The sequence below is a fragment of the Coenobita brevimanus genome, chromosome 1 (genome assembly GCF_032717465.1).
Source record: "Coenobita brevimanus isolate Jiangsu-jjx chromosome 1, ASM3271746v2, whole genome shotgun sequence".
Taxonomy (NCBI): domain Eukaryota; kingdom Metazoa; phylum Arthropoda; class Malacostraca; order Decapoda; family Coenobitidae; genus Coenobita; species Coenobita brevimanus.
The window spans coordinates 45,997,025-46,014,707 of record NC_136954.1 but is presented as its reverse complement, the minus strand read 5'-3'; the positions used below and the strand labels follow the sequence as shown (position 1 = coordinate 46,014,707).

Here is a 17,683-nt window from a genome sequence, read left to right as displayed (position 1 = left end):
TGATCCACTATCCACCTATCCACCAGATTCCATTAAAATCCGATAACAGCATTCTGAAATATCATGTACAGAAACAGACGGATAAAGGTGCAAGCATAACTCTGTTCAGCTTCTTTGGCAGAGGCAATAAATCACCAAAACATCTTTAGCGTCGGCGGCAAAAATCCTGTTGCCACTTTAGTATTTCTTTCCTCCTACATTGAAAATTAGTGTAGTTTACCCTCAGCAACCGACAGTGATGACACTAGTATATGGTTAAATAAATTCGTTAGTGTCAGTTGCTGCGGATTCATCGCACTGATTTCCAAAGTACCGTACATTTGGAGAGAACCAGATGAAGTGACAGGACTTCTGGTGCCGAGTGTACTTAACCAGAATATAGTTGAAAATCGTCCTGAAATGGCGAGTAAAAAAAAAAAAATCCGAAGGTAGCCAGGAAAAAATGGTCTTGTTAATGAATTAGGTAATGGAGGTACACCTTGAGCTGAATATAATCACACGGAGGTATACAGAATTAAACAGAAAGGTTATCACTGGGGAGAGGCGAAGACACCTGATATTACGTAAGGAAAGAGATATGGCGTGCGGAAGCTGGAGGGGAAGGGGAAGTTGATATGAGAGAGAGAGAGAGAGAGAGAGAGATTACTAGATAGGAAGATGAACAATTAGAGAAAAACGGCGAAAGACGATAAGGAGAGAGAAGAAACAGACGAGAAAATGAACAGTTAACTCATTCAATAAAATGACGTATTATTAGATACGGGATTATTTATAGGAGCGGCCAGGTCGGTCAGTTACAAGCAAAGGATTTTCACATACAAGGGCTTCACTCAATCTAAGCCCTGGATCGTGCTTCACTTTAGTTTCCTTTTGGACTTTCAAACGCAAGGTACTCTACAGTACTAGAGCGGATGCCCATGTCATGCTTCCTTGTGGCTCCTGAAGGCTATTCACACACAGATAACGAAGCCTGATATGGCCCTACTTCTTTTTTGTACTTCTACACTCGCTTAGCTTTTTCTTATCACCTTAAGGCGATTTTGTTTTACTTAAGAGTAACTTTTTGAACTTGAGTTATAATTATTTAGTCTTCACTAAGTCTTGTAATAATACAGGTTCGAAATTGAACGAAATCGTATGGTGTTAGCATGATTACAATGAGTACCACGTCATTGGTGTGATGGGGTTAAAGATGCGAGGGAGTGAAGACAGTGATAAACGGTAGAAAAAGCAAAAGGGAATAAATTATTAGTAGAGAAGAGTGGTGGGAATGTGATAACACGAAGGGAAGAAGAAAGAGGAAAGGAGAGGAACAGATAAAGGAGAGGAAAATGAAAACAGCACAAAACGAGAACATGGGAATTAACAAAAAAGAGCTCGAGAACAAAGGCGAATGAAGAACAGAGAGAATAAACCAAGAGGAGGACAAACGAAGAAGAGAGATGAAGTAAAAAATGAAAGAACACATGTTAAGTGTTGAATAACAATAAGATTTAACAAAAATATCTGAGATGTGAGAAAACTGTGAAAAGTAAAGATAAAGAAAATAATGCAACACCCGTTCCCACCAGTTGGTCTAGGGGTCAGATATTTAACTTTGCTCTGTGACCCTGACATTCAGCCAACTGATTTCATTATCGAATTAATTCATTCTTGCTTAGCCCTCTTCATTTCCACCAAGTTTGGTCCAAATCAGATCAAACCTTGTCGATCTGGTCGTATGGTCTTGAATTTTTACTTTTTCTTTGTTACCTTGAACTTCGACTGATTGCATTCCAAATAAAAATCGTATATCCTTGTATTATCCTTAAACCTTTCAAGAAGTTTTCCCTAAATCGGATAACTTTCATAAGTGACATTGATCTTGGACCTACTAAACTATAAAGAAAAAAAAAAAATCAAGCCATGGAAGCAGAAACCCAATAAAGTCAAAGAAAATACAATGATATCCCTTAGGGGTTTAATTTGTTGGTTTATATATAATGAAAACAAAGGTTAAGTAATGATCTTTGAGGAGCAACAGTAAATTCCTCGGATGCAGTGGGTCGGTGAAGGGTCAAACACTCTTGGCTGCAGCGATGGTTTCATTTTGTTTCGTAGAAGTTTGGTTTCGTAGCACTTTTATAGTAGTTTTACAGCAGTTCAAACTAATACAGAGTAAAGAAAATTAATCAGTATTCCTGTAAGAGGATGAATTTGACGATTAGAAAACTACAGTCAGCCAGAATGGTAAATAACTGACGGAATGTGTAAATTACCAGTTTAAGAGAAGAGCAGATTCAGTATTGGGGTTTCATTTATGTAATGATAGGCAGTGGGATAATTGATTACTCTACCTTAATGTAACATTGTTTCATGTGTTACCCATTTTATTACAGATTATTATTGTTTCACTTTCCGGTGTGAATCCTGCATTACCGGTACGAAACAATTATACGAATATCTCTTTAAAAAAAAAAAAAATACTGTCAAACAGCTTCATCTGTCGACATATCTCAATGGCCAGTCTCACAATGTGTGTGTGTGTGTGTGTGTGTGTGTGTGTGTGTGTGTGTGTGTGTGTGTGTGTGTGTGTGTGTGTGTGTGTGTGTGTGTGTGTGTGTGTGTGTGTGTGTGTGTGTGTGTGTGTGTAGGGGGAGTAGGTAACACAGAGATTGTAGAAAGGGAGGGGAAAGAGAGGGGACTTTTGAGAGGGGAGTGGTCAGTATGTGACAGAAAAGAGCGGGAGTGGGGTATGGAGTTGGAGTTAAAATTTAAGATGGGGAAGACATGGTTGAGAGGGATGTGTAATGGGGAGGGGAGCCTGTGAGAGGGGACCTGTGAGAAAGAGGAGGAGGGGGGGGGGGGCTTGTGAGAGAGAGATAGAAGAGGTGGCAGGGTCTGCTGGAGGGGAAGGGATAGAGGCGGGTGGTATGTTAGGTAGATGTGATAGGGATGGAAGTTTGATGTACAGAATAGGGCCGTATTCTGTCTGGCATAGGAGGCTTCGTAGTTCCTCATCCTTAGCGATTCATTTTGCTTATCACACTCTGTTTTGCTTATTACACCTGAGCATATTCTTATGTATTATTTTTTCGATTTAATGTCAATATAGTTTGCATCATGTAAGATATAGGAGGATATTGAATTGTTAGACTAAATCGCTCAGGAATAGATGTTAACGAAGTCGCCAGAAGTGCAGAGAATATGACCCCAGAGAAGAATATGGATTGAATGAGGAGGGGGAAGGTGAAGCAAGCAGTTGAGAATGACAAAGGAAACAGTAGAAAGAAAAATGTGTTTGTGGGAGTATATTACGTGAAAGTTGGAGAAATGGGTGAGGGAGGAGAGAAGTTTGTGAGAAAAGGAGGAAGGGGGGAAAGAAGGGAGGCTTGTTTGTGAAGGAGGGGGCAAGAAGCGAGTGGTGGTTGGGGCAAATTATTTAAGAGTAAGAGAAGGGAGGGTGGCTTCTGTGTGTGTGTGTGTGTGTGTGTGTGTGTGTGTGTGTGTGTGTGTGTGTGTGTATTTGTGTGTGTGTGTGTGTGTGTGTGTGTGTGTGTGAGAGAGAGAGAGAGAGAGAGAGAGAGAGAGAGAGAGAGAGAGACGGCAGGAGGGGAGGGGGGCAAGAAGCGAGTGGCCACAGACTGGTTGAGGCAGTGACCGTGAAATAAGCTCCCAATTGCGACGGGAACTCTGGCCTCAATTTCGCCGACGACTGTAGCAAATGTGGCGACCCTTGGAGAACAGGCACGAAATTACCCTACCTTCTGACGCTCCCTCACTGACCTTATAGACTTCTTTTCCCTTCATTGGCTTTATTTTTTGCTTTATTTCCTTATTTCCCTGGAGATTTTTGCTTGTTTCTTATTCCCCTCTTAACCTGTTTGCTTCCTCCTCATCTCACCGTTCCGCCAACTTCTTGTTTTTACTGCTTGTCTGTCTTGTTTATTCTCTTGATTCTTTTTTCTCTCTGTTTTTAGAAAGAGATGTTCTTTTTTCCTTTCCTTCATTTCTGGTTTTTCTTTTATTACTCATTTCTTTCCCTCCTCCTCCTCCTCCTCCTAATGACCCTTCCTTCTGACATATTCCCATTGACCTTAGCCGATTTCTTTCAGTTCCTTTTTCTTCTTCATCTTTTTTTTTTGTTCTTCTTCTTCTTTAGTGTTTTTGTCGTCTTTTCCTTATTTATTTTTCTTTTCTTCTGTTTTCTGAATGGTATTTTCTTCCTATCCCCTTCCCCTTCTCTCTCTCTCTCTCTCGTCATCCATCTCCCAGCGCCCATAATTAATTCTGGCCATGTAACTGCCACTCCCGTCGCTGCTCTCTGTTAGGGTATAAATTTCTTACATCCGGAGCACCACAAGGGAAATAACCCGAGCCAGCCTTTCATGATTCCTCTCTGGGCTGCGGGTGGGAATACAAAACAATGCGGGGAAGGTGGTGATGCACGACTCGGCCCCGGGACAAAATTAAAGTTATATTGACTGGCATGTTGGCTGGGTCGTGTGCTGGGTAGTGAAGGACGCTATTGCAGGAGAGTCTTGTTGTGTAGGTTACAGGATAGGTCGTGTGCAGGGTAGCGAAGGACGTTGTTGCAAAAGGAGAGCTGTATTGTGTAGGATGCAGGCTACGTTGTGTGTTGGATAGTGAAGGACGTTGTTGCAGAAGGAGAGTTTTGTTGTGTAGGTTACAGGCTACGTGTATTCAAGATAAAGGACACTGTTTTAAAAGGATTGGTGTATTGAAGTGTTATGCCGAGTTGTATGTTATGTAAGGAAGGCTATTGGTGCAAATGGTGAGTTGTACTGAAGTGCATAGTTTACTTAATAGGCAAGTGAAGTTGTAGGAAAGTTGCACGACGGTAAAAATGTAACAAGTATAAGAACTGTATGCAAGAGAGTGAAGAACTGAATGGAAATGTATATTGTCACCTTAGATTTCTCTTATGGCGGTTGGTGAAGTTATTAAATACTGTACAGCGAAGTGCAATGGAGTACAAAGGAAAGTAAACCTCAGCAGAACTCTCTGTCTTTCCGAGGCCATTTTTAGTTGGGTAGGCTGTAACTAACGTAAATAATCTTACAGTCAACAACAAGGATACAAAGCGGGGAAGGTGATGACAGACGACGCTGTTTGGGGAAAAAATATACTGGCAAAGATGCAGGGTATGTTCTGTGCATCGTAAGTTACATTGTTGCATAAGAACGGGTGTATGCAGGGTTGTGTGCAACATAGTAAAGAATAGATTGCAAGAGACAAAGAAAGAATAATGGAGAATTGTGTGAGATGATGGAAGCTGAGGCTAACAGAGAGAACAGAGGAAGAGCAGTGAGGGGGAAAGATATGGAGTAAGAGGAGGGAGACAGAGGATGGTGCGGGACAATAGAAGCGGAGAAAAAAAATGTATTATGTAAGCTGTGGCGGCAAAGTGGAGGGAGAAGCGGAGGGGGATGGTGAGAGGTTAATGGAGGGAGAAAGGGGAAGGGAGGTAGAAAAGGATGTAGAGAGAGGGAGAGCGAGAGGAAAGGACGGTGATGGAAAGGGGAAGGAAATGGAGGGGAGGATAGGTAGGCGAGAGGGAGGGAACGAGATTAGAGTAAGGACGGAGGAGAGAGAAGAGAAGGAAAACAGGTCGGTGATAAGAGTGGCGGAGGGACAGTGAGGGAAAGTTAAGATCTAAGGAGACTTGAAGAGAGAGATTTCGTGTGTGTGTGTGTGTGTGTGTGTGTGTGTGTGTGTGTGTGTGTGTGTGTGTGTGTGTGTGTGTGTGTGTGTGTGCGTAAGAGTCTGTCTCAGGTTATCTTCGTATCTTCTGATCGCGCATGCACGATTTATTTATTGCACATCAAACCTGTTATAATTCAAAACTTCATTTGAGTGACTGTAAAATGTTAAATAACATGATTCAATCTGAGGTGTGGGGGCAGAATTAAGAGAGAGATTATGATGTCCGGTTTCAATTTTCGTGTATTATATTGTAGCTCAAAATCCAGAATTCCCGCCACCAAAAACTAGGCATTAAAGCAAGAACCTTTTATGTGGTTTATGTCAACCCGAGTATTAAAGATACCAGTAAGTAGGCTGAAGTAAATAATAATATTAATGACTGGCCATCCGTGGTTGCTCATCCTGACGTCACTACAAGCCTGTCCACTCATGCCTCAGTCCTTTCCAGCATATTGCCTTCCAGTCTGCCACCATTGCGCAACACCTCATACACGGAGATCCAGATGAGGGGATTGCACGTGCATAGTAGTTGCTTTGACTTTACAGTGTTCTTTCGGCAGTTTTGGGCGTTCTGTCGGCGATGCGTGTGGAAAAAAAAAGTCGCTAATAATACCATAGGATTATCGAATCATATCCCTGGGAGTGTCTACGACGAACGAGATGGAAGATTCAGTCGAAATTACCATGAACCTGAGGTGAGGTAAGTAGTCAGTCGCTCGGCCCTAAAGCTTAATATATCGCTTTTGTATCTCAAGTCTGTCCGTCGTCATCATCATCATTATTTTTTGTGTGTATGTACTGCAGAATCTGTAGTTTTCACATATTTATTTATATATTGCTGACACATTGCATGATACGATAGAAATTGCGAAGTAGTTCTGGTTTCTGAGATGCTGTCAACCACGCAGACAGCATGGCATAATTTTTGTGATATTATTTCGCTGTTTTACGATGCCATGAACGCTTTAAAAATTGTTGCATTGAGAAGTTTGGGTTATCGATTTTGGAGAAGTTTCAAATGGGGGAAAACCATGAAGCAGATGGAGGTTGATAGATGGGAAGATGGTAAAGGCAGGAGGAGGAGGACGGAAGGAGGCTGTGGGGTAGAAGTGGGGGGGAGAGAAGGTGGAGGGGAAAAGTGGAGGAAAGGAGAGAGAGAGAGAGAGAGAGAGAGAGAGAGAGAGAGAGAGATTTGATGAGGAAAGGTACGAGATGGAAAATGTACAAAGGAGTACAAAGGAAGGCAAACAGCAAGAAAGCTGCTGTTCCTTTCGTGGCTGTTTGTTATAGGGAAGGTTATAACTATCAAAAGTATGATATCAGCTGAAAAATGTAGAGGGGAGATACTGAGACTGTGGGAGAGAAAAGTGGATGAACAGTGAGAGGGAAAACTCAAAGATGGTTAGGGAGGATTCGTGGAGAGGTGGATGAGGAGAGAAGTCGAGAGAAGGGTGAGGGAGAGTGGGAACGAGAAATGGAGAGGAGGGTGAAGGAGAGAGGGAGGGACACATGGAGAGGAAGTTGGAGGGAAAACAGAGGAGGGAAGGTGAAACTGAGGCTGGGGGAAAGGATGACCGAGGAACAATGAGTGGGTGAGGGAGAGAGATGCAAGGTGGAGGGAGAATGAGAAAGGAAAGGGGGGGAGAGGAGGAAAGGGAGGAAGGAGAGTGAAGGAGAGATGCTTACATATCATTAGTAATGATGAATCTTACCCTTCCCTCACCACACCACACCACTGCACAATAATCCACACTGCACCACACCATGCCCAGTAAATCGCATCACACTATACAACTCCACACCGCAACACCAAACAACACCTCACCGCACACCATACCACACCGCACAGCACCACACCACGTCATATTGCAACACCATACTTTATACTACATCACTCTATTCCAGACAACACATTCGCCATGGTACATCGCATCACTCAAGATCACATTACACAGCACCACGCCACACCACACACTAAGCCAAACTATACCTCATCACACTACATCACACCAAACCATCCCACACTGCGCACCCAACCACACACAACACGAAGCCACACCAAACCAGACCACACCTGAACACATCACAATACCACGTCACACGACACAGCACCACACGACGCCATACCATACCACACTGTTCTATACACCACACCACATCACACAACACGACACCTCCCACACCACACCCCATCGCACAGTACCACGCACCACATGATGCCACAAGATACAGCACCACATCACACTGCATACCATACACCTCGCCACATCATATTACACATCACACTACACCGCATTACACCACACATCATCATACCACACCGTGCAACACCCCACCACACCACACCAGAATACATCACACCACATCCTCCACCATCATCCAGTACACCATACCACTCACCAGGCCTGACCACACATGACACCACACCACAGCACACCACAATCTGCCCATCTCTGTCCCTTTATAATTCTTTCTGTCTGCCTACCGGGTATCTGTCTATCTGTAGCCAACCGCCTTACTCCTATAAAGGGTGACCACAAACAAATCGCCTCCGTTTCGTCCTGTAATCTGCCCATCGGTTGCCCTGCCTTCAACTCGCACACACCTCTCTCATACATCTCAACCCCATTCCCCTATCTCATCCTCGGCTTCCCCTTTCCCCTCATATCACACCACACCACTCCACAACAATCCACACTGCACCACATCAGACCACGCCATACCACACGCCTACCTCCACCACACTGCACTGCACCACACCACACAACGTCACATCAGAACTTACCACACCACACCACACCTCACCATATCATATCACACCACACCATACACCACGCTGCACACCACATCGCGTCACATCACACCACACCACACCACACCCTCGCTAGCAGTCTCTCAGTGGGTGGTCTAGGTGACAAAGTTTGGATCTAGATGGATGATAAGGGTGATCCTGCTCCTGGGTAGATACTTAGAAACAATCTTACCACTGACAGGCTCCTATGACTCACTTCCTGCTGAATAAAATCAACATGGCATTAGCTAGAGTTAAATACTAGAACTGTTCCAACAATGAGAAGGTTAATCATACATGTATTAAAACTGCCTGGCTCCATTTATATACGTTTGAGATTAATACGAGTGACATTCCTGCTTCCTACTCTTTTTTTTTAGTGTTAATACTCGTACATATACAGAGGCGGATGCATAGTCATTGTCGTCATCATCATCGTCACCGTCTTCTTCACTGACATCGTCATCATCATCATTGCCATCATCATCATCCCCCACGAGTTATAGAAACAACCTGCACAGTGTTCCCTGGAATGCAGTGGTTCTCTATGAAAGGTCGAACGCAATTTTTATTATGTACCATTATTTTATATATTTCCTCTTCAGTTTTTGCCGGCGGGCACGCAAACAGAGTGGCGTGGGTTTACGTGGATGTGATGGGGCGGCAACCTGGTTTTGTGGTTATTATGGGACGGGATGAATTAAAACGGGCGATAACCTGGCCTCACAGGCAGTAACCGGCAAGCCCACCAATCGTCGAGTGTTTTAGTTCCTGTGGCATGCGTTGACGTGGATATGAAAAGGGACACAGCCTGGTGTGACGGGAAGTAATCGGCACGTTAACCAAAAATCCAATATCGTTGTTACTGGCCATTGGGATCTAGGTATGGCGTCAACCCTTGTCGCTCACCTGACTGCATGAATGGGGGTGTGGGGAGGGGAACAGAGGGAAGGGGAGGGAAAATAGGGTCAGGTGGGGAGGAGAGGGGAGGGATAATAGGGTCAGGTGGGGAGGAGAGAGGAGGAAAAATAGGGTCAGGTGGTGAGGAGAGTTGAGGGAAAATAGGGTCAGTTGGGGAGGAGAGGGGAGGGATATTAGGGACAAGTAGGGAGGCGAGGATAGGGAGTGTGGAGGAGTGGGAAGGAGAGGAAAAAGGAGCATGGTAGGGGATGGGGAGGAGAGGTTGGGATTTGAGGGAGACGGAGAGGAAATGAGAGGGAAGTGGGGTGAAGACGGAGAGGAAAGAAGGAAGTGAGGTTAATAGACTTGGAGCAGTGAGGGTAAGGTGAGTAGGATTATATTAGCAGATGGGGAGGAGAGGCTGGGGGTTGTGGGGAGGGAATGGGGAAGAGGGAAGTTGAAGCATAATGGCAGATGGGGAGGAGGGCGGGGAAGGAGAACCTGTATGTGGGAAAGAGCGGAGGAGAGGAAAGGAGAGTGATGAGAAGTGAACAGATGTATGAGGGAGATACGGAGTGAACCTGGATAAGAGAGGATACACAGTGCATGCACTAGTAATTGTAGTAGTAATAGGAGCGGCAGCAGCAGCAGTAAGTAGTAGTGGTAATAGTAGTGGTAGTAGTAGTAGTAGTAGTAGGAGGAGGAGGAGGAGAGAGAGAGAGAGAGAGAGAGAGAGAATTTCACCCGAGGCATTTACATAGCTAGTAAAGACTCCTCACTTCGGAAATGTCAGATATGACCTTCCCTTTTCTCATCCACTTAAAGAAGTATATCGTTAAGTAAATAAGGAAAGGAAAAAAAAGAAAAAATCGTCTCGAGGGAGGAAAAACATACCAAAGACAGTAAGCTATAGTACCAGTGAATCCGATATTTTTAAGAAGAGAGAAAGACATCAACATCATACAAAGAATCTACAAAAAAGTGAATACAGTCGTTTGGTGATAGCAGAAATATAGCTTAAAAAACATTATAATGAAAAAGAGGGTGTTTTCTGATAGTTTGTTTCTGCATAGACGAATAATTAATGCATATAAATCTCTGTCCATCTGTCTACCTGTCTATGAATGTCTCCGTCCATATGTTTCTGTCTACACACACACACACACACACACACACACACACACACACACACACACACTGGTGCAGTGGTAACGTTCCCGCTTGCCAACTGGTGGACGGGAGTTCGCGCCTCGCTCAGGTTGCGAAAAGTTTCACTGACGAAGTGGGTGGTTACTGTCTCCCTCGAGCAAGGGGACGGGTGTGTGCGTGTGTGAAGGTCACAGCCTTGCCCTTAGATCGGACTATATGAGCTCTCAGCTCCCTTCCGGGAGGGTAAAAGCTGACAATCACGACCATCACGACCATCAAATGATCCTGACCGACCCGGTGAATTACACACACACACACACACACACACACACACACACACACACACACACACACACACACACACACACACACACACACCTCACCCCCATCCGTTCTCACGTGTTTTAAATCCTGTCACAATATTTTTTTTATACACCTCACACATATGGACAGATCCTCTCATTCTTCACCAGAGCCATGGAACCTTTTGTCGTCAGGTCTTTCCTCCATATGGCCCTCTTTATTTGCGCCTCTTCCTGTCCCGCCTCAGAGGGTTAAGGCATCGGAGGGAGGGAGAACATACACCTAAAGAAACAACCATCTCCTCAGTCCCGTCTGATGAAAATTTACAGCTGGCGAAATACAGTGAAAACCCCTATCACTGCTAGTACGTGTTTCAGATGGTTCGCTTTTTGCGCTATGTATTCGTCAGGCTTTGAGGAGATACTTGTGTCACTGTGAATGTATGGGCAATAAGGGAGTCAGTGAATGCTATATCTAACCCCTTCAGGTCAAAGATTTTCCCTCTAACCTTAAGAAAGCCGTCGGGAGGTAACAAGAATAAAATTAAGAATGTATCATAGTGCTGAAGGGGTTAAAGACGCCCTGAATCACCTATTCCTAAGCATTTTTCTTTTTTTTTTACAGTATATGGCATGTTCTGATTTTCTTGGATGTAAATTACGAAGTCTGAGTCGATGTAAAACAGGTGTAAATAATATAGTGTTGTGGTGTAAAGGTGTGGTAATGTGTTGGTGTGGCAGTGTGGTGGTGGGGATTCGAATAAATGATTGCTGTGGTGGTGTGGTAGTGTAATACTGTGGTATCATGATGGTGTGATGTGGTAGTGTGGCAGTGTTTTAGTGTGATGGTGTGATGTGGCCCTGGGGTGGTGTGGTAGTGTGATGGTGGGGTAATGTGGTGCTGTTGTTTTGTGGTATTGTAGTAGTGTAATAGAGTAACCTAGTGGTGTGGTACTGTGTTGGTGTGGTAGCGTGGCAGTGTGCTGGTGTGGTAGTAGGTTGTGTGGTGGTGTGATTCTGTGATAATGTGCTGTGGTGGTGTGGTAGTGTGGTGATGTGGTAGTGTGGTGCTGCGGCAGTGTGATGTGGTAGTGTGGTGCTGTGGTAGTGTGATGGTGTGATAGAGAGGTAGTGTGGTAAAGTGATGGTGGTGTACTATGGCGGTGTGGTGGTATGGTAGTGTGATGGTGTGGCATTGTGATGGTGTGGTAGTGTGGCGGTGTCACATTGCGGCGATGTGATACTATGAAAGTGTGGTGGCGTAGTGCGGTAGCGCAGGTGTGTGGTAGTATATTAGTGTGGTGATGTGGTAGTGAGGTGGAATGCCTGGAATGGTAGTGTGATAACTTGAAGATATGGTTGTGTAATACTACTGTAGTGTGGCAGTTTTGTAATATGAGGTGAGGTAGTGTGGCAGTGTGGTGATGTGGGGGTGTGGTGGTAAGTCGTGTGGTAACCAGCTATCCTACTGTTTTTTTTTTTTTTTTTTTTCACTCCACTGGAAAATTAACCGAGCATTGGTTAAACCCCAACTTGATATCCTATCTCGTGTGTGTGTGTGTGTGTGTGTGTGTGTGTGTGTGTGTGTGTGTGTGTGTGTGTGTGTCGCTTTCATTAACGCCACTGAATGTTTGTTTATGTCACTAATAATATTAAGATGTTTATGTGTTTGCTGTGGTTCCTCTTTGTTGCCGTGTGTGTGTGTGTGTGTGTGTGTGTGTGTGTGTGTGTGTGTGTGTGTGTGTGTGTGTGTGTGTGTGTGTGATTTTTTCTTACACTGCTCTACATCAAGTCCTCTACAAACGAGAGATGTTTATGAGAAAATTACACACACACACACACACACACACACACAAGCCAAACATAGAGGGTCATTGGGCAAACTTTGAAAACACTTGTAAGAGACAGTTTGCAGACGCTTAGCAAACTTGCCTCCGTCTCCCAGCAACTGCACTGCGGTTCTCATAAAGCCCTTCAGGGCGAGAGGGGGGTGTTTCCTGAAAGCTGTGTGTAGGCTGAATAAAGCCCCTCTGAGCTATAACTCTCTCTCTCTCTCTCTCTCTCTCTCTCTCTCTCTCACACACACACACACACACAGTAGCTATATTAGCAAATGGTGGTGTATAATAATATTAGATAGGGCAAAACTAATATTTATTTCAGTACTTCTTTATTTCACTTTTTGACCTAGAAATATTCTTTTTTCGCAATAATGTTGTGAGAAATAGTTATAGGTTCTGTATTTCCCAACATTTTGGTATAAAAGCAAGTAGTGTAGCTTAATTAGTACCATTTATGCAAAAAATACGTTAATGCATGTAGCATGACGAAGTGAAGAAATTCAGATACGTATGTGTAGACGGGCAGCATAGATGCATAATGTTGCCATGTGTCCACAGGTGGAAATGGAGTGAAAAGCTTCCTGAACTAAAAAAACTGAGGGCCTATTATTGGACATTGCGTCATCGGGTAACGAGTGGTTGACATTTGGACACCATATACGTCATCCAGTAAAGAGCAGTTGAGATTAATTGAGACTGCACATTCACCCTCGGAGAACTGACTCAACCAAGAGTGAGTCACAGGAGCTTGAGTGTTAAGAGTCAGGGTGGCCTCGTGTAAAAAAAAAGTTGAATGAAATGAAAAATTATTCCAAAAAAGGTTTAAAAAATGGTGTGCAGTGAAAAAAATGTGTGGATGGAGGTAATTGGACTGCGATGACGTGTGTGTGTGTGTGTGTGTGTGTGTGTGTGTGTGTGTGTGTGTGTGTGTGTGTGTGTGTGAAACATATAACAACCTATATAATCACAGTCATCATACAGTATAGTCCAGGCTGTATATTAAGTCCACAGGCTCCATCCCCCCCCCCCTCCGGTAAGTAATGCCAACACGGGGACATTATCATTGTAAAATATTTTCAGGTCCAATACATTTTCTAGTTACTCTCGGATCAACACGTCCACCGTCCTCATGGGTATTGCAGATTACGTCCATTAATTAGGCCCCGCTGGATGATAATTTAGAGCTGCCTAAACAGAGAACGAGCCGGCAGTACCATCAATATGCCGAGTTACTGGGTTGGGTTGCCGACTGTCGGGTTAGGCCGGCGACAAGCGAGGCGAACAAAAGATTATAACTTGTGCCAGCTGCTCTTGCAACACACGTGCATGCACACTGACACGTTACACCCACACCCACACCCAACCCACCCACCCAGCCAGACACACACACACACACACACACACACACACACACACACACACACACGACCATCAAGTGATCCTGACCGACCCGGTGAATTACACACACTCACTCTAATAGTCTCCCCTCTCTCTCTCTCTCTCTCTCTCTCTCTCTCTCTCTCTCTCTCTCTCTCACTCATTCTTTCTTTTTTCCCCCTTTTCTCCCAATTCTACCCTCTCTATCTCCCTACCCTCTCTCTGTCATACGCTCTAAGCTCCCCCTCTGTCTTCTCTATACCCCCCAGAGGACCTTCCACTTCTTCGTAAGGAAACAAGGTCATGAATTTTTATCCCCATTTCGCCTCAATTCGGCTCTGTCACGTAAAAATAGCCCAGTCGTTTGTTCCAGCGGCGTAAACCCTGTGTGCCCCAACCTTCACCCCGCCGCCTCTCTCCTTACTGCTCTCTCTAGCTTCTTTATTCTCTCTGTCGCTTTCTTCTTCTTTTATTTTTGTTTTGTTTGCGTTCTTTATTCTCTCTCTCTCTCTCTCTCTCTCTCTCTCTCTCTCTCTCTCTCTCTCTCTCTCTCTCTCTCTCTCTCTCTCTCTCTCTCTCTTCCTGTAACCCCTCTGCTATTCCTTAACTCCTCCCATCTCCCCGTGATTCTCATCTGATTCCTTTACTCTCTCCCTCTCTTCTTTTTCCTTACTACTCTCTTTCCCTCTTCTCTGCTCTTCTTCACTCATTGCATTCTCTCCCTCTCCCACCGTCCTTCACATTCTCCTCCTCCCCCTTCTCGCCCTTCTCCATCTTTGCCGCTGCCTCTCCCCCATCTCTCTTGTCTCATTCCCTACACACTCTCCTACCTCTACTTCGTGTTTTCTTTCCTTTTCTCTCTGATTTCTCTACCCTCTCCCTTCCTCCCTCCCTAACTCTCTCTTCCTACTGCTCTTGACTCTTCCTTCACTTCTTTCCCCTTTCCATCACTTTATTTTGCGTCCTTCCTCGCATTTCCATCTCTCTCCTTCCCTCTCCTCCTCTTCCTCTTGTCCCTCTCCCTCCTCTCGCCCTCCTTCAGTGCTGCCATTACCCCCTCCATTCCTCTTTCCCTTCTCCTTCCTCTCCTATCCCAGCCCGTCCTCCGGAATCCCACTCTGCTCAAGGTCCAGAGAATACCAGGTCAGTCCACGAGGGGACGAAAACTGGTTCCTAGCCGCCCATGACGTCACTACGCCTGCTGTCTCAGTTTGACCCAGGCTTTCACACTGATTGGGTCATGCTCAAGGTCGAGAAAATGCCAGATTATTGTGCAGTTTATGGCTGCAATTCTTCCTTTTCGCACAAGAATCTATTCTCTACACAGATTTCCTCAATATGAAGAATAATTTAGAAAGTCATCATTATCAACATCATCATCCGGACCTCCTTTCCCACCCAAGGGCAGGGTGAGGAGTAGCAATGTTCAGAGAGCCCAAATTTGCCCAGTCCATTGGGCCACACTTCCATTCACTGATCACTCAAGCCCCCCAGAATCCTGGCTCTATTGGATACACCAAAAACATTCACCACGTTCTGTAGCTTCACATAAACGTATCCGATAGAGTCAATCCGGATCTTGCCACTTGATTCAGCCAGCTTGATTTCTTGTCAGTTCCCATGCCTCACCGACTTCCAAACCTCTCTTCCTCACACACTCAATCACCATATCTTTCCACCTTCTCCTTGGCCTACCTTGCCTTCTCCCTCCTTCAAATTAGCTCTGATATACCTTTTTCACCACTCTATTGTTATCCTTTCTCTCCACATGACCATACCATCACAGTACACTCTCATCGATTGTGGTGTCCACCAACTTCCTCACTCCACACCTTTCACGAATCACATAATTTCGTATACTATCGACCCTCTGTGCTGCACATACATTCCTCAGCAGTTCCATCTCCACAGCTCATACTCTTGACTTTTCATTTTCATTGCACACCGTAGTGTCACATCCATATGTTGAAGTTGGCACTAACACTCCTTCATGTAAGCCTCGTGCAGCTGCAACACTCAAGCATGTTTCTTATCAAGGCCTTCATTGCACCAGCTACTTTTCTTCCTTGTGTCACTCTACTTTCAACTTCTTTTGCACATTTTCCTCTCCTCTCTATCACTGTACCCAGGTATTTGAACTCTCTCACCAATTCCAGTCTCTCTCCATTCATTGTAACATCACACTGGGAGTCACCTTTTCTCTCAATAACCATCACTTCACTCTTTTCTACATTTAGTCTTAAGGCACGACGCTCATAGTCATCAGCAAAACTCTGCACTAGCCTACCAAGTTCTTGTCCGGTACTTGCAAGCAGTACTGCATCATCAGCATACAACAAATTTGAGATATTCCATCCATAACCATTCATTACCAGTGCCATTCCTCTCTCCGTTACTCGTGTTTTTACTTCTCTCATCACCCCATCCATATATATATTGAACAACCATGGGGACACCACACAACATTGTCGCACGCCCACACCGATCGTGAACCATTAACCCTTACACATGCTTTGCTACCATCATAAAAACTCTTGACAGCACCTAGCAGCTTACCATCTACACCGTACATGCGCAAAACTTTCCACAATCCCTCTCTGTCTGTGTCGGAGAAAAAACAGTTTCAATCCCCAAAACGCAGGGATACATAGTTTACATTTTAAAGCTGATAACTATAAAAGAAATCTAAAATATGAACTCCTGGGCATTCCAGTTCCAGCAGTGATCCGAAAATTAGCGGAGGATGCAGTACCAACTTTGTGCCTTCCCACATCAAGAGGTATAGGTGTATACATGTGTACAGTACAGCTTGATGTGACATTTGTTTTAGTAATATTTAAAAGTTAAGATTTTTAAAAATATGATCTTAACAATATATATATATATATATATATATTTATATATATATATATATATATATATATATATATATATATATATATATAGAGAGAGAGAGAGAGAGAGAGAGAGAGAGAGTATACCTTAGCTATGGGGATAAGTGCAGGAAAGCATATGATATATATACATTTATTATATATAAATAGCATACCTTAGCTATAGGGATAAGTGCATGAAAGCATATATATATATATATATATATATATATATATATATATATATATATATATATATATATATATATATATATATATATATATATATACATATATATATATATATATATATATATATATATATATATATATATATATATTAGAGAGAGAGAGAGAGAATACCTTAACTATAGCTTAAGAATATTGAGTTTAGAAAATAGTGTGTCTAAGCTATGGGGATAATTAGAGGAGAGCATATGCAGAAAAGCATATTTATTAATAAATCTAATTGTATACAGTACTGCATATATACTTATATATACATATTTATACGTATATATGCATATACAGATATACAAGCATATATATACTAAAGAAGAAGGTTGTGCTTTACTTATGAACACTGAGTTAGTGTAAGCTGATCCCGTGGGAGGGGAGCAGGGGAAGGGAGGGATTTAAGAACGGAGGAAAGGCAAACGCATTAGTAAGGAAGGAACGCGGTGCGACGTTTGTAAAGGAATTACCACATGTAGGTATGAAGCAAGATGGAGTGGTGGTAGGAGG

General features: G+C 43.7%; 1 pseudogene; it reads left to right on the top strand.

The window, feature by feature from the left end:
- Positions 1-17,683, top strand: part of LOC145395913 (uncharacterized) — a 104,576-nt pseudogene that overhangs the window by 12,034 nt on the left and 74,859 nt on the right.